At 39.5% G+C, this 27,497-nt stretch overlaps 1 protein-coding gene across 2 annotated transcripts in view; it reads left to right on the top strand.

The window, feature by feature from the left end:
* atf6 (activating transcription factor 6) overlaps positions 1 to 27,497 on the top strand; it is a 305,742-nt gene that overhangs the window by 264,051 nt on the left and 14,194 nt on the right. The window lies entirely within an intron of this gene.

Raw genomic sequence — 27,497 nt, 5'->3', positions numbered from 1 at the left:
CGTTACGAGGCCCAAATATTGTGGTCAGTGTTCTGTTAGTAAGGTAAATTCCCAGCTATACAGGTATTGATAGAATCATCTGAAGTCAAAAATGACTCCAAGAAGTTCTTTCTGTATCTGTTCATAGTTCATTTCTGCTTTGTTTAATGATCTTTATGCAAGAGTGATTTGCTTCTCTTTACCATTAGGTAGTACTGAGAAATGACTGCTGCCACTCCATAGGGTGATGCATTGCATGCTCCTTGTGGTAACTTTGGGTCAAGGATTCTGACTTTAAATGTCTCTTTGGCTTGCATAAAAGCTCATTCACATTGATCTTACCATTTTCAGTTCTTGTTTTGACATAATAGATTATGTAACTGCATGAGAGTTGTTGCAAGATTTGGGACAAGCCTGACGTAGTAATTTAATAGCTCTAAAAATGATTGTAGTTAGTTTAAACTTTTAGGTGTAGGTGACTTAAGTAGTCCTTAGCATCAATGACATGGCCTCAATATTCAATGAAAGGTTTACAAAAAATCACCTTTGTCTTTCTTAAGCCACAATTTTCAAGGCTTTGCAGAATAGCGTCTAAATTGTGGAGTTCCTCTTCTTCATTCTTGGAATTCTTCCAGTCCACTGAAAATCTGATCCATGACTCACTGGAATAGTGCAGGTGCAGATGTGATTCCAAATAGAAGTGTCTTGTATTTGAATAGTCCTTAGTGTTACAGTCATTGAGTATTTTTGAGACTTAGGATTACATTCATCTGGAGATAGCCTTGATTAAGGTCAATTTCACTGAAAAGCTGGCCTCCAGATAGTCCAGCAACTAGATCATCAAATAAAGGCGAAGGATATTGCACAGTATGCAGTAACGGATCAATAGTGACCTTAAAATCAGCAACTCTGTCTTTCTTCATGACTGGTACAATAGGAGTGGCCCAGTCACTTCCATTTATGGGTTCAAGGACTCTCCTGTCTTGATGCCTCTCTAATTCTGCTTCAACCTTTGGTCTGATTGCATGAGGCACTGATCTGGCCTTGGAGCGTTTTGCTTGATTCTTTTCCTTGATTTTCAATTTGACACAGATTTCCTGCATTCTTCCCAGGTCCCATTGAAAATGATGGCATGTTTCTTTAGAATTTGTGACAGACCAGCCTCAGAATTTGACAAGTGATTTACTTCAGGCTAGTTAAGTTTGATTTTGTCCAACCATGTTCTTCTCAATTAAGCTGGAAAATTTCCTTTGACAATGTGCAAGACAAAATCAGATTGGCTGTATAACTACACATTGATGCCACCCCTTAAGCACCATTTTGCCTGTATATGTTCTTAGTACAAATTTTGAGGGTTGCAGCACAGTGTAACTTCAGCTGTTTCTTTCTGGTATCAGTTGTTTTAGACCCAAGTTCCTGTCTCTCAAACTGAACGCTCAAATCTACTATGTTATGGTCACTGATTCCTCAGGCATTTTATACTCTGACATCATTTATTCAACGCACTTCATTACACAACAGAACATGCAAAATAGCCTTATTCCTGTGGAGGTTGGTTGGCTTGTCGAGCTGGTTTGTTGTTCTGCAGAAGTCCCATTACCCTCCTGGGTAACATCATCAGTGCAGTCTCTGACGAAGCATCAGTGCGTTTTTCCACCTGGTTTTTAAACTCTGAAGTCCGTTGAGCTGGATTGTCTCACTTCCGGTTTTTCTTCATAGTGGAGTGTATATGGGGTCGAGTTCTATGTGCTTATTGATGGCTTTCTTCGTGGAGTACCAAGCTTCTAGGAATTCCCATGCCTGTCTCTGCCTAGCTTGTCCCAGGATTTTGTTGTCTCAGTTGAATTCTCCTTATAGCCTTTGTTCTTGGTTGGATCCACAGCATATTCTAGGAAACTCTCCCAAATGCACTCTGAATTCTTTCTTGTGTACCTCTGTCAATCTGATTATCCAAACCCATTAATGACTAAAGTCATCCATGATTGTAAGGAAGTAACGAAGAGGATTGATGAAGGCAGAGCATTGGATGTGATCTATATGGCATTCAGTAAGGTGTTCAACAAGGTTTCTCATGGCAGACTAGTTAGCAAGATCAGGTCACATGAAACACAAGGTGAACAAGCCATTTGGATACAGAACTAGCTCAAATGTAGAAGAAAGAGGATGATGGTGAGAGTTGCTTTTGACACTGGAGGCCTGTGACCAGCTGTGAACCATAAGGATCGGTGCTAGGTTAACTGCTTTTTGTCACTTATATAAATGATTTGGATGTGAACACAAGAGGTATGTTGGTAAATTCACAGGTGACACCAACATCGGAGTTGTAGTAGACAACGAAGGTTACTTCAGAGTACAATGGAACCTTGATCAGATGTGCCAGTGGGCTGGGTAGATGGAGTTTAATTGAGATAAATGTGAAGTGCTGCATTTTGGAAAGGCAAATCATGACAGGACTTATAGAGTTTAATAGAAAGGTCCTGGAAAGTGTCACTGAATAAAGAGACCTTGGAGTGCAGGTTCACTGTTCCTTCAAGCAGAGTCACAGGTAGATAGGATAGTGAAGAAGGCATTTGGTACACTTGCCTTTATTGAGGAGAGGACGACATTGGTTAGGCCTCTTTTGGAATACTGTGTTCAATTCTGGTCTCCCCTGCTATTGAAAAGTTGTTGTGAAACCTGAAAGAGTTCAGAATAGATTTACAAGGTTGTTGCCAGGTTTGGAGGGTTTAAGCTATAGGGAGAGGCTGAATAGCCTGGGGCTATTTTCCCTGGGGTGTCAGAGGCTGAGGGGTGACCTTCTAGAAGTTTATAAAATCATGAGGGACAGGGATAGGGTAAATAGTCAAGGTCTTTTCCCTAAGACTTCCCCAAGAGGAAATCCAAAACTAGAGGACTTAGGTTTAAGGTGAGAGGGGAAAGATTTAAAAGGGACCTAAGGGGCAACTTAAAAGGCATCTGGATGGGTATATGAGTAGAAAGGGTCTAAAGAGATCTGGGCCAAATGCTGGGAAATGGGATTAGATTAACTTAGGATATCTGGTCCGCGTGGATGAGTTGTACAAAGGGTCTGTTTCCACATTGTGTAGCTGTGAGACTCTGACTCTGTTATATTGTCTTTGTTATGTAGAGTCATAGAGATCCATGTATATATGCTTACAAAGTTCCTTCTGATTCTTGGTGCTTCCCAGGGTCCTGCCATTCCTGTGTATTCCCTTCTCTTGCTTGTCCTGCCCAAGTGCATTGCCTCACGTTTATCTGAATAGAATTCTATTCGTCACTGATCAGCCCATCTATATCATGGAATCATACAGCATGGAAACAGAACCATCAGTTCAACAATACATGCCAAACATAATCCCAAACTGAACTAGTCCCTTCTGCCTGCTCCTGGCTAATATCCTTGCATACCTTTCCCATTCATGTACTTATGCAAATATCTTTTAAATGTTGTAATATTGTACTGACATCCACCACTTCCCCAGGACATTCATTTCACATGCAAGTGACCATCTGTGTAAAAAAAAAGTGCCCCTCATGTCTTTTTTTAAATCTCTCTCCTCTCATCTGAAAAATGTGTCCCCTAATCTTGAAATCTCCATCATAAGGAAAAGGCAACTTCCATTAACTCTATATTCTTCATTATTTTATGAGCTTCCATAAGATCACCTCTCAGCCTCCTGTGCTCCACTGGAAAAAAGTCCCAGGTTATTCAGGATTTCTTTATAACTCAAACCTCCCATACCAGGCAATGCCCTGGTAAATCTCTTCTGAATCCTTAACAAATTGATAATAGCCTTACTATAACTGGACACCGTATTCCAGAAGAGGCCTTGTCAATGTCCTGTTATCCTGCAATTTAAGGCTATATTCCTTATCATTTCTCACCCCACCTATCCTTGTATCATCTGCAAATATACTGATCAGTCCCCATTATCTCCTGACTTATTCTCTGTTCCACTGTAGAGCTACTGTTCGGGAGCCCATAGATTACTTCTACAAGTGTTGTCATTCTCTTTTTATTTCTTATCTCCACCCAAATGGATTGTCTTATCACAAAAACGTTAAAAGGCACAAGAAAAGAATTCCCGGGGAAACAACAATACCCAGATGAAAGGCCAATAGCAACACCATCTACCATTTTGAAACAAATCTGCTTTAAGCACTAAGAATGAACTGTCAACATGTAAGAATGGCTGTGCATATATTTGGTCATTTGGGAAACTCAAAATGTACCTATTAATGAATGCAACTTGTTTTGTTCAGAAATTGGGATTCTGATTTGAAATGTACAGATTTCTCTCCAAGCCTGTTGTCACATGACCACTACCAGGAGATGCCCACGCAATAGGCAGACAGCATAAAGATCAGTTGAATAAAAATCTCACGTTGAACAGATTACTGTTCAAGATCAGGTTAGTCGAGACAGTTGAATTTTATTTTCCTTACCAGAAGGCCTCAAACTTTTATTTCACATCTGTAATGATTGAACTAAGACCATGTGGATCTCATAGTCAATGATTGGGGTTGTTAACATGGGTCAATTAGAGAACCCTGACTGTCTGAATCTCCTGTTTATATCTGAGCGCCTTCTCACTCCAGGAACTGTCTCCAACCTAACTGGTCCGAGTCCATGTACTGTGCAAGTGTAAATAAAGAGAGACTTGGTAATAGGGTACCAGTCTCTGTGCAGTTATTTCAACATCAATGCCGCTTTATTGGCTGTACAGAAACAAGTCAGCAGCAAATGCACTTTGCTACCATTGGAAGGGATACTGTAAAATGCTCTGATTTTAGAGGAACTTTGAGGACATTTGGAAGTTTCTGTATCAGCAGCAGCACAGCAGTAATATATTCTGTCAATACAGCTGCTGTTATAATCCAGGCTAAAGAAGTATACCTCCAGCAAACTACATGGTGATTGGTGTGTCGAAGCAGCAGTTTATTGCATAACCAAGGTCACATAGTTTTCACAACATCGACTTCCCAATCTAAATCATCTTGCTTCAAAACTGCTGAGATCTGGTAATACCTAAGAATCTCGGCCCTGCTTTAGGATTAAGGTACAATTATATTTAATAAGACTGTTTCTTTTGCATTAACATACTTTTGGACAATAATCACTACAAGCTTTCATAAATAACAGTATCATAATGACTAGATAACCTTGATTGGCCAGAGCATGGTGGTTAATTCCCTTGCTCTATTTTAAAATAAACCACAAGATATTTGCTTGCATCTAGCGGACAGGTACAGTTTCAGCTTAATTTCTCATCTAAAGGACATGTAGTTCAAACTGAAGGGCTCCCACAGTACTGCACTGGAATGTCAACCTTGAATTGTGTGCTCAAGCTTCAAGTGAGACATAGGAGCAGGTTTGAGGTCAAATAGATGGCTCTTGGTCCTGTTTATCTGTAAATATGCAGCATGATGCTTCCAGCTGATTCATAACTGATATTTATAGTTTAATTAATGGGCTAGTTTCTGTCTGTGAAAATCATTACTTCAGTCTTGATTACTATTTCCTTAATTTTGTACATTTCAAATAAACCCTGAAGAACCAGAGTGCCTTGTAATGTTCAAAAGCTGTTGCAGATGATGACTGGAAGTTCAATGTGAAACTGATACCATAGCTGTTAAAATTAGTGTATAAATAATGCGTTAAAAATTCTTGGAAGGGGAAATCAATACAACTCTGATAAAGAGAAGTCTAATTATAGTTTCAAATTGAGCTGTAAAATGAAAAACAAAACCATATTCAGAGGCAATGTGGGGGTGTGCCTGGTATCTACATCAGCTATAGCACTGGAAAACTTCATTTAAGCTGACAGAATTGATCTTGTCATAAAGGTCTATACTCCTTTAAAAGGTAATTTTATGGCACCCCATTATAAATAAATTGATTTTGCAAACTTCACATGTTTATGTGCATCTGCATTTTAAATTGCTCTTCTTTCATTAAAAAGAGCAGATTTTCTTAATTTGTACTCATTTTTAAACATCCTTCTTAGCCACCTCATTCAGTTTCCCCATGTCTAAGCTTGGTATTATTGGTTCAGGGTGTATGGTTATCTTCATTTGACAGGCCTTGACTTTGTTTCTTTCATTGTGTGTACATTATCAGCTTGAGGAAAAGCCTCCCTTCCAAGTATGATTTTGGAACCATGGCATAGGTTGGGCAGTTTGGTCCATGAATGACACCAGAGTAGTTTCAATGTGTGAATCTGAATGTTCGAAAGGAAATCTCTCTGGAGCGTCAGTCCTGCAACAGATTGTTTTAACATGTTGGGGAAGTTGGCTGTCTGGGTTATTGGTGGAATGTGCTTTTCTTAAAACCGCCCTCCCCCTGTACATTCACACTGTCATGTTACAGGATATGCTGCTGATGATCTGAACACAGTTCACGAAGAAATATTTCCTGTGACTTATTCTGTGGCTGTCATTGTAATTTTTTTCATAAGCTTAGAGTCAACCAAATCTTCGGTATAATAGAAACAGAAAGTGCTCCAGAAATTCAGGTGATGTGGTAGCACTAGCCAAGGCTGTGTGTTTGTTTGCTTACTCAGGCCAAGCCCTCTTTACTCAGCGCTCTTGTTCTTGCTAACCTGTATTAGCTCCTTGTTTAAGCAATGCCTTGATTTTAAAACTCTTACCATTTGCTTTCACATCCTATCCTGTCCTCACCCTTCTGTAATCTCCTTCAGTAACATAACCCTTCAGGAATACCCATGCCTGTATAATTTCAGACTCTTGAGTGCCCCTGAAATTAATTGTTCCACCATTGGTGCACGGCTATCTTCGTCCTTAGTTTGAATTCCTTCTCTTAGATCTTTGTCCCTTTTTTTAAGACTATCCATGAAACTTATCTCTCTGAGCAAGCTTTCAGCCAACTGCTTTAATACTGCTTTGTGTAGTTCATTGTCAAATTTTGCTTTATAATGCTTCTTGGAAGCATCTTTAGACCATTTATTACATTAAAGGCTTAATATAGATTAAACTGGCTATTCTTACAGATCATCCTAAGAAAGCATACTAATGGTGCAGGCTTCTTCACTGTAGGAGCAGAGGAACAGAATTAGTCTATTCGGCCCATAGAGCCTGCCCTGCCCTTCAATATGAGCATGGCTGATCAAAAATATCATTTATTATCATTGACCTAAATGTGTGCTTTTATTATGTCGTTCACTCACCACAGTGAATTGAGCTTGGATTGAACAACATTTTGATTTCTGTGTTTCTTTATTTTAAGTATGGAATAATCTCAATGTTGTGTGGATGTAACTTCTGATGTTAGCAATAAATGTCTTGCATTTCGCTGGTGGTGCACAATGTTGATGAAACACATGACCTGGACTTGTCACCATTTGTGTTCATGTTACCAACTTAAATGAATTTGTAATCTTAGCAAGGATTCCAAGAGAGTCTGAGTTCCAGCAAGTCACACCCCTGATGGGGAGATATTGAAGATCACTCTTCCCCTAACATCACACGACCCATCATAACCCTTATTCCCAGTGGGAAGAGGGAGTGGTGTTACAACATGTGGGTTTAGGCAAGTTTTTCACCAAAGACAATTCTTATGATTCAGTACTTAAGATATTTTTGACATTATTTATATTTGCCTGTGAGCAGCTACATAAATGACTGGCTGCTTGCACAGTTAGTAAAACATGTTGCATGGAAGGAAAATTTATCATTTAAAGGTTTACATCTGAAAATTACCAGTGTACGTTGAAGCCATTAATGGATGATCAATGTCTGCAATATTTCCTTGTGCTACTGTTTGACTTGTATCAACCAATGCTGATATCTGCAGCAGTTAAAGCTTTTTTACCCCGAAAAATATTGTTAGACAGTTTGTTAACTGCCCATCTAAGAAATGAGAGAAAGTTGATTTCTATTTCTGTAGGGTGAAATGGAATCATATTGACATATCTGGAGATGTTTGGAGTCTTCAGTGTGGGATTTGTGAGCTGTAAATTATGGTCAAAATGGTTCGAATGTACCTGCCCAGATACTGTGAGCAATAGTATGGGCCCTGTCGGCATCCCAGGCATGTTTTGGATTTAAGCAAGTTACCAAGTGCCAGGAGGAATTGGTGAATTTACCATGGCAAATTTTTGTGCACAGTTTTGCTGTAAATTGAAGAGTAATGCCCAGACCAAAATGGGTGGTGGCAACAGCAGCATGCAAGAGAGGTGTGAGCAGTAAATCAGTGATCTCACTCTCATTTCAAAGTTACTGAGTCATGGCTTCAAGCTCCATCTCAGAGATTTGAGTAAGTAATCCACGCTATTACTTCTACAGTAGCCTGGTGCTCAGTTGAAAAGACATATTTTTGACTTTAAGCATACTGTGTTTCATTTCAGGGCACTATTTTGAAGGAGAGTGGGTAGTTTCCTCAATGTTTTCATCAATCATTTTGTCACTGTGCTGCTTGGGTGATTATGTTGTATGAAGCCATGTTTCCCAAATTCTGAGATGTGAAAAAAAATGCAAGTTTATTCATTCTTTAAGCCATGTAATAACATGGAAATTGAAGGTGACACTTAAGAGACATCTCCTGGTGTCTGATCTGCTTGTGAATTATTATGACATCATGTGGTATAGGAATGTCTTTTCACATTTGTGCATATATAATGTGACCCTAGATTAAGCTGTTATATTACTCCAGGTAATGGGTGTTGCGGCCACCAGAAATTCCCTAATCCTAAATAGTGTTGAGAAACTAGTGATGAGATAGCTAGTTGAACTGTTGTAGTGTATAAAGTGTAGATGCACTCGAAATGCAACGAGAGAAGTTGTTTCAGGCTTTTGACTGAATTTCCCAGGCTTATGCCAAGTATTATTCGTGTTATTTTATGTACAAGTCTGATATAACAGAGTAGCTTGTTTAGCCATTTGACAGTATGATGAAATGATTGCAAAGCGTGATTATTTCTATATAGACAGTCCACAACTGAATGAGAAACTAAAACTTTGTTTCTGGAAAAATTGTGATTTCAAGTTTCTGGCCTCAGTTTACAAGTGAAACAGGACCATATCAAGGACAGTCATAAATTAGGCAATGCCAGTAGGTTGCAAAGAAAATCGAAGCTGTTTGGAACAAAGTAAACACAGGGCATTTGGGGATCAGTTTTCAGTAGGAATCAGGAATTTAGAGGTTGTGAAAAGCTTTTGGAGAAATCAGACACACTGAGGAGCCTGGGTGGCTTTATCTTAACAGAGATGACCAGAGGTGAAGTTTACTTGGCGAATGTTCATGAACACTCGAACTGTGAGAAGGTGGTTCTGCAGGTCTTTTAGGTCATAATCATACCTGTGAATTTGAATGAACTCAAGTTTTTATTAGAGGCTATTTAGAGGTCATATTGTGTGGAAAAAGAAATGAACCCGAAGCTGAAAAGACTGAATTTTGAGGGTTTATCAGCTGAGACAAATGATATCTGTTCTTAGTTATCCTTGTTAATTCATGTTTATTTGATGCTGATTTTGGTTTAACTGTTGCAATAAAACTTACTAAAATCTTGTCCATTGTTTTCTTGTGGCAGTTTGAGAAGCTCTGTTCTTTGATGTTGGTGTCCATAGGGATTGTAACAATAGGAAAGTGGCTGTGAGCGTGGATTTTCATGTCATCTAGATTGTAAGATTAACAGATTTCCTCTCGTGAAGTGAACTAGATGGATTTTTATGGCAGTTCATAAAAACCATGATCCTTTGCTTTACAAATTCAAACAGTTTTGCGATGACAATCCTGAGACACAGAATGCAACAGATCAGGGGCTGGATGGTGGTAGGCTGAGTGATCATGATGTACAGAGTAGAACGTCTGCATCCAAAGGCAAAGGGTTCACGTAGGTACTTGGATGATACATATTCTTGAAGGAGGTAGCCAATAAAGGGATGTGGAGGAAAAACTACTAGAAATTTTAAATATTAGTTAAATATTCAAGATTGTGGCTAAGAAGTAAGGTCCATTGACTGGTGTAATGGACGAAAACATGGCAAATAAGGAAGCACTGTGTGAGTTCTGATAGTGGGTTTAAAAGTGAATCTTGTGTTAGAAAATAGTCATATACCAGAGACAGAGTCTCCAACTGTGTGCCAGAGAGATCTTACAGTAATAGCCCCAAAAGACAGAGAAGTATAAGTTGAGACCTTAGCTTGAACAGATTAAACAACAAAGTGAGGGCAATGGAACAGTCTCGAGGGAAAGCTAGAAGCAGAAACCAAATGGCTGTAAACTTTGGCTGCTAATTAAGCTAGAGGATAAATTAACCAGGAGGACAAAATAAATGGAAACGATTAGTTAGAAGGAATCTATAGCCTATTGTGAAATTCAAGAGTGTAAAAAAGTAGGCAACAGCATCCTTGTTCCATCAATGGATTTGTGAAGAAAAGGTCCTTGTACATGTGACTTACAAGGCTCATGCAAGGCTAGTTGCTTGTAATTGGAAAGGGTGAAAATGTTCACATGGACTCTCCCACAAAGTAATCCTGAAAGCCTTTGTAGAGATGACACAATATGGAGCTGGAGGAACACAGCAGGCCAGGCAGCATGAGAGGAGTAGGAAAGTTGATGTTTCAGGTAGGGATCCAAATCTGAAGAAGGGTCCCGACACAAACGTCAACTTTCCTACTCCTCTCATGCTGCCTGGCATGCTGTGTTCCTCCAGCTCCACACTGCATCATCTCTGACTCCAGCATTGGCAGTTCTTACTATCCCTAAAAGCCTTTTCTCATTCCTTTGACCCCATGTCCATGCAAATTTCAATCAGTTGGAATAAAATCCATGGATTTGTAGAGTGAAGTATCTGAGAGAGAAGTGATTCTAAAACTGTTTAAAGAGACAATCAATGTTGAAGAGAACCTGTGGAATGTAAGCAAATGCATTAGTGGATTGAAAGGGTGCATTACTTTTCAGTGAGATTTTTTGCTGGAAGTAGGCCATTTTAACTAAAAGCAGGCCCTGTTATGTTTTATTGGCTTAAAAAGTTGAGCTTCCAGGCATCTTCAAAATGCATTTGATGATATCTTATTGAGTGGACCGTGGAAGTTGAGAAATATGTTAGTGAAATAATATGAAAGCAGAATTTAAGATTTTAATTCAGGCTTGAGGGGATTTTAAATATATTGGCTTAGACATTGAGTAGAACAGGTTTGAAATATTTTTGAATCAGCAGTCCTGTTAGGAGACTGTTATCCTGGTTAATTGAGCTGCGTTGACACAGTAAGATGATGCCACAACTAAATGAGAGACACAACATTTGTGAAGCTTGGTTGGCCGGTCAAAATGATGCTGCATGTAATTGAATTCCAGTTTTAATCTGTTTTGCCCAAGTACTAAATAAAGTGCCCTGAATTCAAAGATGTTCAAAAAGTTAAATATGAAAAAATGTGCGTTAATGTTTCCTCAAGCTTGGTTTACCCGACCCTGAAATTAGTAACTTTTAATGAATTTTCTTTTCTATTCTTCACAATGGGCATTAAAATGTAGCAGATGGCATAGTACTTTTGGTCGGAGAAAATAGGAAATATTGCCCTTTAGCACTGGACACTAGGAAAATAAGTGTTGTTAAAAAGTGCTACAGCTGCAGAAACATTGGAAGCAGTGGCAGTGGTCTTGTGTTTAATAAATATTTTGGGGGAAATTCTATTCAACGAGATTACTGAAAATAGTTAGATCCTTGAATGTTATGCAGATAATCGTTCCTCTGAAATAATGTACATACTCTACAGCAGGACTTCCCAATGGGTGTCACCAACTAATATTTTGGGGTCATGTGCTCGGCAGCAACAGCTGCTGTGGAACTCTCATCAAGTGCTAACACCTGTGATGCTCCTTTGAATCTTGCAGTTTTTCTAATGGTAGGTGTGGCCAATCTTGTAGGCCTGAATCTTATCCTAAAAGGTTAGCAGGAAGGCAGGTGATTTTTATTTAAAAACCCTGAGAATTTAAATAGTTTCTCCCACTGACTTAGCAGGTCTTTGTGACTGCCATGATCTCATTGGCATCTAGCTCCTCCTGGCTGTTGCAGATCTGAGGCCTCAGCAACTTCTGGAAACGTTGTTGAGTAACAAGTCTAAGTAAGAAAAGATTTAGAAATGACCTTGCTTTCGTGAAATGAAGGTCAGAGAAAAGAAAATATCCAAGATCACATGAATGATATACATCAGCAATGATTTGAATATTTCACAAAAATAGATATGTGGGAAAAAGATCTATTTGGCGGTTAGAAGAGAGGCATTTTGTAAGGCAATGCTTTGTGGAGGATATGTTGAGAGAGATATGGGTCAAATGCAGGTAGATGGGACGGGTTTAGTTTGGGAAACTTGGTCAGCCTGGATGAGTTGGACCAAAGGATCTGTTTCTGTGCTTTATGACTCTATGACCCATTATGGTCTGTGCACTCTGAACTGCCTTCTGAAATGACCTATTAAGCCATTCATTTCAAGAGTAGTGGGGGATGAGAAATGAAAGAGTGAATTTAACTGTTCATTTCTTCTCAGACCTGAAGAGACTCCGGTATCTTTGGTTTAAATCTTTATGCATGCATGATGAAAGTAGTATACAGCTTAAATATTTGCCGCAAGAGTGGAGGTTTTATACCAAATTTCGAGATGCCAAGCTTCCAATCAAATATTCCTAAAAATAATAATTCCCAATCAAAATGTCATACCTTTATTCATTCATATCTCGATCCAGTGGTATTTGTATGGAAGACATTCCAAGTTAGTACACATGACTATTATTCAATCATATTTAAACTAACATATTGTGATTATATTATCCAGTTTTACATTACATTATTCCCATTACTGGTTGTTAACACATGCCTGTTGTCACACAAACCTATACTGTTTACTTGCCCCTGCCTTTCCCCTCTAACTTTCCTCAAATTAGGCCACAAGTGCTGGCCTTGCCAGCAACATCCAAACCTTGTGAAAGAATAAAGAAAATGGTACAGGTGGGACCACTGAATAGATAATTACTGAAGAACATGCAATTGTTTTATTCAAAGGGCTCTTGTGTTACAGTGTCACCCTCTGGGCCAGAAGGTCCATTTCAAGTCCCATGGAGAAGTATCAGAATATGTCCAAACAAGCTGATTAAAAATAAATATAAAGAGTCACTGGTACACTGATGGTCTATTGTAGAGTTAGGGGCCGTACAATTATATTGTTTCACTTTGTGAATTATTCTAAACATAATAGAGATTGATGTCGAGTCATCTCCTTACCAACTGACATTTTGAAATCTTTTTAAAAGATTGAAGGAGCATTACTGAAATGTCAAATCATAGAATCTCTACAGTATGGAAACAGGCCATTTGGCCTATCAAGTCCACATCAATCTTCCAAAGAGCATCCCTCCTCCCTTATCCCTGTAACCCTGCATTTCCTGGTTAATCCATCTAGCCTGCAGAACCCTGGATGCTACGGGCAATTTAGCATGGCCAGCCTATCTAGCCTGCACATCTTTGGACTATGGAAGGAAACTGAAGCACCCAGAAGAAACCCACTCAGACACTGGCAGAATGTGCAAACTCTGCACAGAGTTTGGCTTCCTCTTAGTCTGATTTCTTAATTTTTTTTTAGCTTTCTGGAATTCTATGTAAGTAATACGCATAGATATTCCCTTGTCCATTCAAACATTCACACCTCCAGCATGATCTACTCTATGACATACACAACTCAGTTAATATGAGGATAGTGGGCCATAGGGATAAATTGATGCTGATTGTAAACAACAAGCATGGCTTGGTGCGAAAATGTCTGTGATCAAGAGTGGTGACACCTCATTGCTCAATCAGGAAAGGAGCCCTGGTTTATTTCTTCGGCCTCCATGCCCAAGAAATAGCAGTAAGAAAATTGTCAAAGACTCCTACTGTCTGGGTGGCATCAGTCAATTGCACAGAGACCTAGGGACTTATTGAATCATGTGGTTATTCTACTGAATGAATAAATTGTACCTTTAATGTAAAGCAAAACTTGATATCAATCTGGGCATTATGTGTAGAAATTCTCTTCTGTAAGAAGAACTTTATCCGCAAACTATAATCAAGCACTTCTCTGCATTCACTGGTTATATTAAAACCTAGTTGGATCGTAGAGCACCTTAACAAACATGCAGCACAAAATTGGAATGACATAATAGTTTGAAAACAAGCCGACTATTATTGACGTGGTTGTTCAAATCCAGTTGGAGGTTTTGTGCCAGTGCAAGATGTTTTAAATCTGCTGGGAAGTCTAAATAGCATTTTCTGTGATCTGCAGCTGATCAAATTATACACTGTATTCCATGTATTCCATTTGTATCCTGTGCATTTTGGGGAGCGAACCTTTTGGAATTTACAGTAGTTTTCAATTTACAGCTGGCGTCAAGGTCTTGGAAGCATTTTCATATTTTGTGTAAGTTGTTGACTTTACCATGGTTATGTCCATCAGGAGAAAGTGTATTTCAATGAAAACAGCTTGCGTTTTTTTTTTGTGCATTGTCTTGAACGTGGTAAAATGTTCCATGTCACTACACAAAGGTGTCAGTTCCTCTTAACTTAGGTTTGACTTAAGGCTCCTATAAACCAAATGTGCCCAGGGTTGACATTGTCATTTGAACTCTGGGACCTGACTTTGAATCAGTACAACTGTAAGAAAGGTCTGTTAGTGGAAGGAGCTTAATTAATCTTGGTCCAGATCTGAGTTCATACAGAGACTGAATCCATCTTTAGAAGCCCATCTTTCACCACTGATTTTCAGAGCTCGTCTAAAAGAGGCCACAAGGAAAGTGAAAATTTCTATTGTGGTATGAGGTTCTCTTTTTAAGTAATGCCAGCAAACATTAAGTTGCATTGGAAAAGATTGAGCTTTAATTGGTTTCCAACCATGCTGTCACTGATCAGGGAGTGAAAACCCTTGTTCCTGCCTACTCTGACTTCAGTAATAAGTTCACACCAACAATATCCTGAAAAAGGTAGATTAAGTAAAAATACATTGGAGGCATATATTTATTGAAGAGGATCAAAGCTTACATGTGGACATAATTATCCACACATACATTTTTCTTTTCATCTCACTATTTATTGATGAAATGCTTAAAATTCACAGTGACATGTCTCTGAGAAGCTCTTGAGTGTGAATTGTAAGTATGTCAAACAGAATTCACTGTGCATGAATTAGCTGCAGATTGCAATTCATTGCAATAAAAAAATGCTCCTAATTTACTTAAATAGCTTTGTTTGCAGCTCAAATAAATCCTATATTTTGTCTGAACCCAGTATTCACATGTGCAATATCAACAAGCTACACGTTAACTTGTCATTATTCCCCAAAGAATAATCTTCAGTGAGCAATATACAAAGCCATTGATGAATTTGATTCCTATACAGTGTTGCACTGGTATTCAAACTTAATTAAATCAGTTTGAATCAATCCAGTAGACAACAGGAAATGAGAGGACCTTAGCACCAGGAAAGGAACCTTTGTCATTGGTTGCCTTGTCTTGATCACTGTAAAGCTAATGCTAGTCATGGAAGATTCTTTCAACTTGATTTTAACATTTCAAAAATGGACTTTTCATCTGTTTCATCTCTTAACTCTTTTTGGTTTTTACATACATACATAGAACATTACAGCACAGTACAGGCCCTTCGGCCCTCGATGTTGTGCCCACCTGTCATACCAATCTCAAGCCCATCTAACCTACATTATTTAGTTCTCCATTTCTCATTCCCTTATTCTGCCCATCTCCTTTTTCTCTTTTCATACTTTTTCTTCCTTTTTCAAATATCCTGCTTTGCTTTTGGTTCTCTGAATTTCTCTCTCATTCTGTTTATATCATATTACACTCAGATTCTGTCTTTCTGTTACTTTGCATTATTTTCAGCCTTGCCTCTGTTTCTCTTATTCTCTCTTTGTTTCTCAGTTACTGCTCTTCAGAGGTAGACACCTGAATTTTTATGTTAACACTGCTTTTGCTTCACTTTCTTCATAACATGCTCCCCTCCTATCCTTTGCTTCTGTGCTGTTTTCTCACTTTGCTTCATTTGTCATGTTTATATGTCCATGTCTGCTTCTACCATATTTTACCATTTTGCCTTTTTTCCTTATTCCCCTTAAGCAATTCTTCATAGCTGTGGAGGGGCAATTGTTTCAACAAGAACTGACAAATTGCACTGCTTCTCAAAATGTCTATGATATGACAGATATATAAACTGTATATACTTAGATCTTTGTTAAGCGCTGCATGCATTCATACGGCAACAGTGAAAACTGCAGAGACAGTGAGGTGATTCCTTTAGCGAAAGCAATACTGAATGGATTTTATTAATGTTAAGTTTACCTCCTCGAGGCCATGCTTTTTACAGCCAATGGCAACATCAAGTGGGTACCATGAAAACAACTGTTAACACCTCACTGGGATCAGCTGTTGGAAATCAAGCCTGTTATTCCCAGAGTCATTGCAAAAGTGTGTTATAAAATTATGCAAAATTCTCCAGTTTACCTGTCTTTTGGACCAGTGTTGACAGAAAATGTGGTCCAAATTTCTGTACTTAACAAGAGTGACAGTTTATAAAATAAATTTTAGCTGAAGGAAAACAGTTCTGAGCTGTTGACATATAACTCTACAAGTTAAAACTCTAATCCCCTTCCAAACTCCACTCTCGCCCACACCCACACCTACACATAAACATAGAACGGTGCAACACAGGAATACAGGCCCTTCGGCTCACCATGTCTATGCCAAAAAAGATGCCCTTCTAATCAAATATGCCTTCACATGGTCCGTGTCCCTTTGTTCCCTGCCTGTTCATGGGTCTGTCTAAATGTGCCTTCAATTTTCCTAACGTACCTGCTTTTACCACCTCCCTGGCACTGCATTCCAGGCTTCTGCCACCGTCTGTGTGAAAAACTTTTCTGTCACATCTTCTTTAAACTTCTCAATTCTCGCCTTATAACAGCGCCCCTGGTATTTGACATTTCCACCCTGGGAAAAAGACTCCGATCATCCACTTTTATCCGTGCCTTTCATAAACTGATATACTTCTATCAGGACCCCCTCAGCCTCCAACACTTCACTGGTGTGGCAAAAACAATTCAAGTTTATCTAACTTCTCCTTATTGTGAACATACTTCAAACTTGGCAACACCATGATTGCACCCTCTCCAAAGCCTCCACATCTTTCCCCTGGCAACCAGAACTGCATGCATTTCTTCAGATTTGGCCTAATTTAAGTTTTATATAAAGTTGTAACGTGACTTGCCAAGTTTTATACTCAGTGCCCGAACCGATGAAGGTGAGTATGTCCCATTCTTCACCCCATCTTTCCCACATGTGTTGCCACTTTCAGGGATCTTTGTATAAATCAATGCTCCCAAGGGTCCTGACATTTACTGTGTACCTTCCTATTGCATTTGATCTCCCAAAAATGTGTGCGTCACTTCACGCTTGTCCAGATTAAACTCTGATATTTCCCCACTCACCTTTCCAACTTATGTCCTGCTGTATTGCTTGATAACTTCCTCACTATCCACAATGCCACCAATTTTCATTTTGTCTGCAAGCTTACTAATCAGACCACATACATTTTCATCCAAATCATTTTGCAAAAACAGGTCCAAGCACAGATGATTGCAGAACACCACTGGTCACAGACCTCCAGTTGGAAAATTATCCCTCCACAGTACTCTTTCTTTTCTAAAACCAAATCAGTTTTGTATCCAACTTACTAACTCACCATGGATGCCATGACACTTAATTTTCTGGACCAGCCTACCATGAGAAACCTTGTCAAATGCTTTAGTAGTAATTAGAGAGGCAACTAACACTGCCCTACTGTCATCAATTGTCTCAAAACGTTTGTGAGACAAGATCTCCTCATGTAAAACCGTGCTGACAGCACTAATAAGTCTGTTCAACTCCAAACGCAAGTATATCTAGTCTCTATCTTCCTCAATAATTTCCTTACTATTGATGTAAGGTTCATCAACCTATAATTTCCTGGATTATCCCTGTTACCCTTAAACAAAGGAACAACATTAAGTATTCACCATTCTTCTGGGATCTCACCTCTGGCTAAAGAGGATATAAATATCTTGTCAGTCTCCTTCCTTGCCTCCTCAGTAACCTGTGACAGATCCTATTGGCCCTGCCAACATACCTACCCTAGTGTTTGTAAAGATACTTCTTCTTAATATCGACATGCCATAGAATATCAACATATCCATCCCTAACCTTGCCATCATCCATGTCCTTATCCTTGGTAAAAACTGATGCAAGTACCTACAAAGGACCTACCCTTCCCTCTTTTACCTTCCTGCTTCTAATATACATGTAAATGACTTGTGATTCTCCTTAATCCTAATTGCCCCTTCCAGCCCTCTTACTTTTTTGTTTAAGTTATTTTCTGCCTCCTTTATACTCAAAAGTCTTGTTTGTTTTTAGTTTCTAAATCTTGCAAATGCTTCCTTTTTATTTTAGACTAAACTTTCAATATCTCTTGTCATCCAGGGTTTCCATATCTTGCCATCCTTATCTTTCAACCTCACAGGAACATGCTGGTGTTGAATTCTGATCAACTGGCCTTTAAAAGATTTCCACACATCAGATGTGGACTACTCTCAAACAGCTGTCCCCAGACTAATTTTTCTAGTTCTTGTCTAATACTGTTGGAATTAATCTGTGCCCAATTTAGTACATTCACTCGAGGACCAATCTTATCTTTTTATGTACTATCTTCAAACTTATAGAACAATGATCACTGCTCCCCCTGTTAAAACGTTGATCACCTGATCAGGCTAGCTACCTAGGGAGTACTGAGGAACAAAATGTACAAGTCAATTGATCCCTTAAGGTGTCAGCACAAGTCCACTGGATGATGAAGAAGGAGGCATATGGAATGCTGCCTTCATTCACCAAGGCAAAGAATTTTCCTTTATTTGTTCATTTTGTGGGATGAGGGCATCACTGGCTGGGCCAGCATTTATTACCTGTGCCTAGTTGCCCTTTAGAAGGTGGTGGTGTGCTGTCGTCTTGAACGACTGCAGTCCTCCTGCTGTGGGTTGACCTATAATTGTATTAGGAGGGAATTCCAGGATTTTGACCCAGCAACAGTGAAGGAACTTGGAAATATATTTCCAAGTCAGGATGGTGAGTGGCTTGGAGGGGAACTTAAAGGTAGTGGTGTTCCCATAGTGCTGCTCTCATCCTTCTAGATGGAAGTGATCATGGGTTTAGAAGATGTTGGCTGAGGATCTTTAGTGAATTTCTGCAGTCCATCTTGTAGATAGTACACATTGCTGCTAGTGAGAGACTATATCAGGGGCCAGTGTGCGTCAGTGAGGACAGGAGTGGTGGGCAAGCAGGATTTGATATCCCCCTATTCTGCTTGGCCCTTTGTACGGATATTCATAAAGTTTATCTCAGAAGTAGACTCGTAATCATTGATCACACTGTGTTAACACAATCTTTACCATTTTACATTTTGATTAAATTGAATTTTATTATAAACAGCTATTTGGTAGAGTCCTACACCAAGGAAACAGACCATTCAGTCTAACTGGTCCTCACCAACCATGTTCCTAAAATAAACTGGTCCGACTTGCCAGCTTTTGGCCCACGTACATCCAAATCCATCCTTTTTATGCACTTATCTATTAACTTTCAAATGTTCTAAGTGTACCTTAATCTACCACTACCTCTGGCAGTTCATTCCACGCACAAACTACGGTGTAATAAAAATGTTGCCTCTCATATCCTTTTTAAAACTTTCTTCTCTTACCTTAAAATATGCTCCCTAGGTTTGCACTCACCCACCCTAGGGAAGAGATCCTTGCTATTCACTTTATCTCTGCCCCTCATGATTTTATCAACCTCTATAAGGTCACCCCTCAACCTCTTGTGCTCCAGTGGGAAAAGGTCCCAGCCTATCCAGTCTATTTTTATAATTCAAATCCTACATTCCAGGTAACATCATGGTAAATCTTTTCTAAACCCTGTCCAATTTAATAATATCCTTCCTACAGCATGATGACCAGAACTACACACAGTACTCCAGAAGAGGCCTCACCAACATACTGAACAATCTCAACGTGATACCCTAACACCTATGCACAAGTCTGAGAAATGAAAACAAGTGTGCTAAATGCCTTCTTAACAACCCTGTCTACTTGTGACACACATTTCAAAGAATTATGTATCTGAGCCCCGGTGTCTCTATTCTATGACACTTCCCAGGGCCCTACCATTAATTGTATCAGTCCTATCCTTGTTTGTTTTACCAAAATGCAATATCTCATATTTATCTAAATTAAACTCCAACTGACCCAATTGATTGAGTTCTCTTTGTAATCTTCAATGAGTTTCTTCATTGTGCACTGTACCACCAATTTTGGTATCATCTGCAGACCTAATTGACAGTCATATGTTTATCCTTGGTAAATGGCCTCCAGATGTATTAAAAATCGCAAGCAATCTCCCTGACAGATGCCTCTCCTGGTCTTTGTGTAGTAGCTGCATCTTCCTCCACCACTTCACATCACATAATGACATGTGGTCTTTTCATGCCAAATTGACACACTGAGCAGTTGAGACCTTTTTATTTAGTAACTGTCATCTCTTGTTATATAATGGTTTCCACAGGCCCCACAAATTCTCTTATGATTTTTCTTCATTTTCCCAGATGTTTCCCTCCATTTTCCAGATGCTTTTTCAATGCACATGAAACATATCAAAAACAGTGAAACCAACAAACCCCATTCTGTGTGCTTTTCTGATCATTCTGATAATGCTTTCATGTTGACAGAAATTCAGACATTGTGGAATCTGTTCAAACTTAGATGTCAAGCCCATGTCCTGTTAGATTCATTTGACACATGGTAGAATTGCTGTCAGTTCTGACTGTTCTCACAGTCAGTGCCTTCGCATCTACAAAGTAGGTGACCTAATGTGCTGTCAATGTCTAAAAGCTTCAGCACCTTTTAAGATACAGTTAAGCAAAGTGTCATTGCTGGCAGTATTTTTGCTTTCAGTTCAGCTTATCTTTCAAAGGCCTGTATTTACTGTCTACCAAGATAAACACTGAGGTAAATTTAAGCAAATTAAAATTTAAGAAATTTGATTACTTTTTAAACTATGTATGCACACGCGCGCCCACACACCCACACGATACCTTTGGTATTGATATTTCCTGGAATAATTTTGTGGATGTATTTGTACAAGAATAGAAAATAATTTCAGTTAACTTTGTACCCTTAAGATTAAAGGACTTCAACAAAGCCCCTTCTTATTTTTTGAAGAATTTTATAACGTTGCTGAAGAAAGTTAGCTGACTATCAGTGAATCCAATGGGAATTAAGGTCTGTAATGTGTCATCTGTTTGAAAATACATCTCTTGTGGATGCTCCTAACACTAATGACGAATTTCGTACACACCCATCTTGTGCCTCCATGTTTCGTCTGTGCTAGCATCATTATCAATGCTTTCAACATTGCTCCAAGCTCCACACATATTGCCCAAAAGTCTTTTTCTCATGTTTCCAGCCTCAGTGTGGTGGTTTATTGTTCAGTGTCCTATTGTAATTATGTTCTCTCCAAGGAATTAAGATGGGTAGGATTTCTTAACTTCCTTTCTGCATAGAATATGAAAGCCTTAAAATAGATTGCGTGCAGCCTATAATTTGATTCATACTCTCTTGTTAATTTTATAATTCTGCTCAGTTACCCTTTGTTCCGTCTAAATTTTCAACCTGAGATGAGAAAAGAATGAAGGATATTCGCCATAACTCATCGGAAGCCTGTGAAAGAGATGCTTTTGCTTGGCTGCAAAATACTGGACTTGTTCCTTTTTAAAATTACTGAAATGATATTTCCAGTTTTCTAGGTGGACAGAATTTTTAAGAATGGAAAATAAAAGATTTGGTTGCCTTGTGTTCTTCAAAACAGAATCAGAGAAAGTTTAAACTGCACAAAGGGCCATTCAACCCATCAAGTTCAAGCCTAGTCTCTGCAATATCAGCTTCACTCATCCCACTCCCTGCGTTTTGCTATAATTCTGCAAATATTTCCTCTTCACATATTTGTCTATTTCCTTTTTAAAACGGCAATTAAATCTGCCTTTATTATGCTCTTAGGCATTCCAGTTTCGAATCACTCGCTTTAATATGCTTTAACTTCTGTCGCCTCTGATTCTTTTGACAATCATTTTAAATCTGTCTCCTCTGGTCCTTGACCCTTGGAGCGATAGAAGTTTCCTCCAATCTGCTCTATCCAGATTGCTTGCAATTTTGCACGTCTCGGTCGATTTTCCTCTCAAATTTCTCTTCCCTGAAAGGATGTCCAGTTTTTCAGATCTATCCATCTAAGCACATAATTGAAATCTCAATCTGGAATCATTCTTGTAAATCTTTTCTGCACCTTCCCCAGTATCTTCATATCCTCCTCAAAATGTGACCAGAGTTGGAAATAAAACTCCAGTTGAGGCTAAGCCAGTATTCTCTGAACAGGTTCATGATAACTTATTCATTTCAACTTTACACCTCAATTTATAGAAGCCAGGATTTTGTTTGCTTTATTAATAGCCTTCTCAATCTGTCTTGCCACCTTAACCAATTTTTGAATATGTTAATATATTTTTTTAAAAATTTATTCACAGGATGAGGGCATTACGGCCAGGCCAGCATTTATTGGTCATTGCCGACACCAGTTATATAATGTCAGGTCCCTTTTACGTCTGCACTCAACTGGCATTGTATCCATTATTTAATATTGCAGATCTTTATCCGTTTAACCAAAATGCACGACTTGACACTGCTCTGCAATAAGTTTTTTTTTATCTGCCCATTTCTTCCTCTGTCTTTGTCCTCTTGAAGTTATCACTGCCCTCATTGTTGACAACATTTCCAGGTTTAGGGTGTTACAAAGCGGAGGTTGATCAACATCCCCACCACCCCTCACCACTGAGAACGAAAACCGAAATACCCCAAAGACGGGCAGTTTGCCTTATAATCTGTGAAAACAGCGTGAAATTTGGTGTAACCTGGCTCTCAGCAACTTCTAGTGGTTAATTAAAATAAATCCCTGACACTCACTCTACAGTCAACAAATATCAATTTATTTATCCAACTCTAACAGTGAACAAATTAACTAAACTATTAATAGACCAAATAAACCCTGTCTAACTACTGACTCGTCCTGAATAAAACAAGAATTCAATGGTGTGCTATTCTAATAAATATGAGTCCCACTTATTAAAAAAAATAGACTTTGTTCTTTCAAAATTATAGCCAGTTTGTTGTGTCCTCCAGAATGTTCTGTACCTTCTCCATCCAATATTCTATTAAGGATACCTTCTCCGTTCATTCTCACAGAAGCATGTTCTCCATCAGTTCTGCTATCAGGAACTTAGTTGTGCGGTAGGTAATTTTGATTTAGATGGTGCTTTCTCTAAGACTTAAAGCAGACTGAGAGAGCCAGAAATGCTCTCTCGAGAGTTGAGGGCTGTTAAATGTAGCAGATGGCAGCTTATCCCCCTGATTTTCCAACTGCCATGTCTTTTTATACCCTTAATGCCACATTAGTTTCTTAGAATAGGATTGGTCCTGTGTTGTCAAAACAATCAGATTTAAATTTAATTGGCTTTTGGTATCCAAATGTCTGTTTCAAATTGATTGACTAAAATCCAAATGTGTTGCCTTGATCACAGAACAAAACTGCTGCTTGGACTGCTAATTATACAGTTTTTTGATACCAGTTTTTCAATTTGGATGCTCCTTGTGCACCTGCAAACCAACAAGCTGCTGCTCACTGACATTTTGTTTAAATCTCTCAGCATAGAAAAAGCACATCATCTTTTCAAGGGACCACACACTGCTTTCCCCCTTAACATTTTACAAACATCAAATTCTAACTTACTGCCTTCCAGTCCATAAGTACTCTAAACAACTTTGCGACAGGAACATTTACAGATCTCGAACTTGTTCCCCGTATACCTAAGTCTAAGTCATTGTTGTAGACCAAGCATGGTTTGGACATAAACAACAACAACTGTTAATGAGTTCTGAGGAAGGGTCACCAGACCAGGAACATTAACTCTGATTTTTCTTTCTTCAAAGATGCTGTCAACCCTGCTGAGCTTTTCCAGCAACTTTGTTTTTGTTCCTGATTTACAACATCTGCAATTCTTTCAGATTTTATGGTTTGGACATTGTTCAGGTTGAGTACAAGAATCTTTGAAATGAGAATGGGATGATTTGGAATCAGGTTTTTTTTTGGTAACTGAAAAGCGTGATAGAGAAGTTTGGCACATTGTTTGATGCCAGGCAAGTAGCAGGCATGTGGAGAAATAGTAGGTTTAATTGTGGTGGTGGCAGGGTAGAGGAGGCAGCAGTCCTTGACTTAAGTACAGAAGCCCGTTGTGTTTTAATTTGTAGTATCTTTATTGTCACATGCACACGAATGAATATGATATATTGATGCAGAAACTTAAACATTTGGTATAAAATAGAAAAAATAAAAAATTTCAGCATACCAACTAAAAAGGAAGTAAAAACTCAATTTACAGTCCTTCCACCCCAGCCTGTGCCGAGCCTCTAAACCATACCAATACAAGTCTCCAGACCACACCAGGCTTCAAAACCCAAGGGCTGGCCTCCAATCTGCAAAGGGCTCTGCCTCCTCACAACAATCTTGCAGTCCAGGAGTTGCCTCTCTGATACAGCCTCCATTCCAAGTGTCGGCTCCCCAAGATAGCCTCCCTTCAGGGAGCCGACTACCCACGACAGCTTCTGGTCGGGGTGTTGCCTCTGCCATTCCCCTTTGAGTAAGTTGTAAAATATTTTAAAAGTTACGAGTTTTTTAAAAAAAACACAAAAGGGAAAAGGAAGATAAAGGATACGGTGGATGAGCTCTGGCATGGGACACACCCAATCTATCTCCATGTTGGCAAATAAAACACTACCTCATAAATCAGGATTAAGAGACAATTATAAATCATCAAAGCAGCTCATGCGTGATCAAGCAGACACAGGAAGAGGATATATAGCAGGGCATATTCTGGTATTGAAGGTAGTACTTGGCCCATAGAAATGTAGTAATTGGGTAACAAAGAAGTAGTGTGTGGGAAAAGCCTGGAGTCACTCGGGAAATCATTGAGTGTTGACGGTGCAGTGAGTGACTGAAGAGATTTGAATGGTGACTTTTATGAAAATGTTAAAACAGAAGGCAAGGTTGAAAATGGCACAATAGTAGAAGATGTGATGTGAGGTGCATGAGGTGAGAAAACAGTTGTCACATGCTTGAAATATGTCGAGCTAAGTTAATTCAGTGAGCAACAGCAAGTTAGTTAGGAAGGGCAAACCAAAGAGGTAGGCCTTGTGAAGAGGAATTCAACGCTTGATCTTTTTGTCTATTGCATGGTTTTGTGTTTTACATCAAGTATGCTTCTACACATAAACTGTACTAAGCCAATGCACGTGTTTCAGATTAGCAGATGATAGTTGCGTTTTAAAATTGATCCCAGAGACACGTGATGAACTGTTTCTCCAATAATTGAGCCTGATCCACAATTATCTTGGAAAGTTTATTATTACAGATTAGATAACAGCAGCCACAATGTATGGGCATTGCAGACAGGCTGCGTTGCCCATCCTTAATTGCCCTTGAGAAGATATTGGTCAGCCACTTATTTCAAGGGCTGTAGGTGCACCCGCAAAGCTGTCAAGAAGCAACTTCCAGGATTATGACCCAGTGACAACAAAGGAATAATGATATGATTCTGAGCAAGGATGGTGTGTGGTTTGATATGGAGCTTGCAGGTGATGTATCAGTTGGCCTTGTCCTATTAATTTGTCAAAGTTGAGAGTGCGTTGCTGTAATGCATGTTATCGCTGTCACTGTGCATGACTGCTGGTATATGGGACTGTTACCTCTGGTTGGTTTGAAGTGTTATTGGAGCTGCCCTTATCCAGGCAAGTGGAGGGTATTCATTGAACTCCTGATTTGTAGATATCACAGACTCTTGGAAGTCAGGAAGTGAGTAACGGCAGAATTCCCAGCTTCTGGCCTGCTGTTGCTTTTTAAAAAAAACAAGGGATCTGCAGTTGCTTCTCTTTTAGTGAAACTTGCAATTATGACTGAAATTGAGGAGCCTACAAGTCTACAGTCATTTTAAGATTCTGTTTTCTCTGAACCATTTAACTACTTATGTTAAATTGTCGCAACAGTTGAGTGCAAATGTAAGTCACGCAAGCTTGAGCGCACAGAAGGTGAACAGATCACAATTGATACTCAGCTGACAGTTGGTTGATTTAGTCTGCAAATGAAAATTGTTATCTATGAGAATGACAAAGCTCCTTGAACATTGTGAGTTCATTGAAGGTCTAGTTCTTTTTGCATTACATCCAATGTATAATCTGAAAGAGTAACAGGCTGCTGATAAGTAAAAATGAGATCCGGAATAACATGAGGTGTGTTTTTCGAGTAATCTGTGGTGCTGGTATGTTAATAGTTAGCATTATCACATACTGGGTAACCAATTGCTCCACCAGCATGTTTGAAGCATGTTAGGAAAGTCTTTACCAATTATCCAGTCTCAAAAATGCAAAGCATAGCTGATTAAAGATAGCAAGGTGTAGAGCTGGATGAACACAGCAGGCGAAGCAGCATCAGAGGAGCAGGAAGGCTGACTTTTCGGGCCTAGACTCTCCTTCAGAAATGGGGGAGGGGAAGGGGGTTCTGAAATAAATAGGGAGAGAGCGGGAGGTGGATAGAAGATGGATAGAGGAGAAGATAGGTGAAGAAGAGACAGACAGGTCAAAGAGGCGGGGATGGAGACAGTAAAGGTGAGCGTAGGTGGGTAAGTAGGGAAGAGATAAATCAGTCTAGGGAGGACGGACAGGTAAAGGGGGCAGACTGAGGTTAGTCGGGAGGAGATGGTGGTGGGGCTTGGGGTAGGAGGAGGGGATAGGTGGGAGGAAGGACAGGTTAGGGAGGCGGGGCCGAGCTGGGCTGGTTTTGGGATGCAGTAGGGGCAGGGGAGATTTTGAAGCTTGTGAAGTCCACATTGATGTCACAGGTGTAGCACTTCCTGTAGTTGCAGGGGAAAGTGCTGGGTGTGGTGGGGTTGGAGGGGAGTGTGGAGCGGACAATTGAGTCCTGGAGAGAGTGGTCTCTCCGGAAGGCAGACAAGGGTGGTGCTACGCTTGCCCCCACACCACCTCCCTCACCCCCATCCCAGGCCCCAAGATGACTTTCCACATCAAGCAGATGTTCACCTGCACATCCGCCAATGTGGTATTCTGCATTCCGCTGTACCCGTTGTGGCTTCCTCTACGTTGGGGAAACCAAGCGGAGGCTTGGGGATTGCTTTGCAGAACATCTACGCTCGGTTCGCAATAAAAACTGCACCTCCCATTCGCAAACCATTTCAACTCCCTCTCCCTCTCCCATTCCTTAGATGACGTGTCCATCGTGGTCCTCCTGCAGTGCTATAACGATTCCATCCGATGGTTTCAGGAGCAGCAACTCA

Source organism: Stegostoma tigrinum, chromosome 8 (assembly GCF_030684315.1).
Source record: "Stegostoma tigrinum isolate sSteTig4 chromosome 8, sSteTig4.hap1, whole genome shotgun sequence".
NCBI classification, from domain to species: Eukaryota; Metazoa; Chordata; class Chondrichthyes; order Orectolobiformes; family Stegostomatidae; genus Stegostoma; species Stegostoma tigrinum.
The sequence above is the reverse complement of the archived record's forward strand: the minus strand, read 5'-3'. Positions and strand labels throughout refer to the sequence as shown.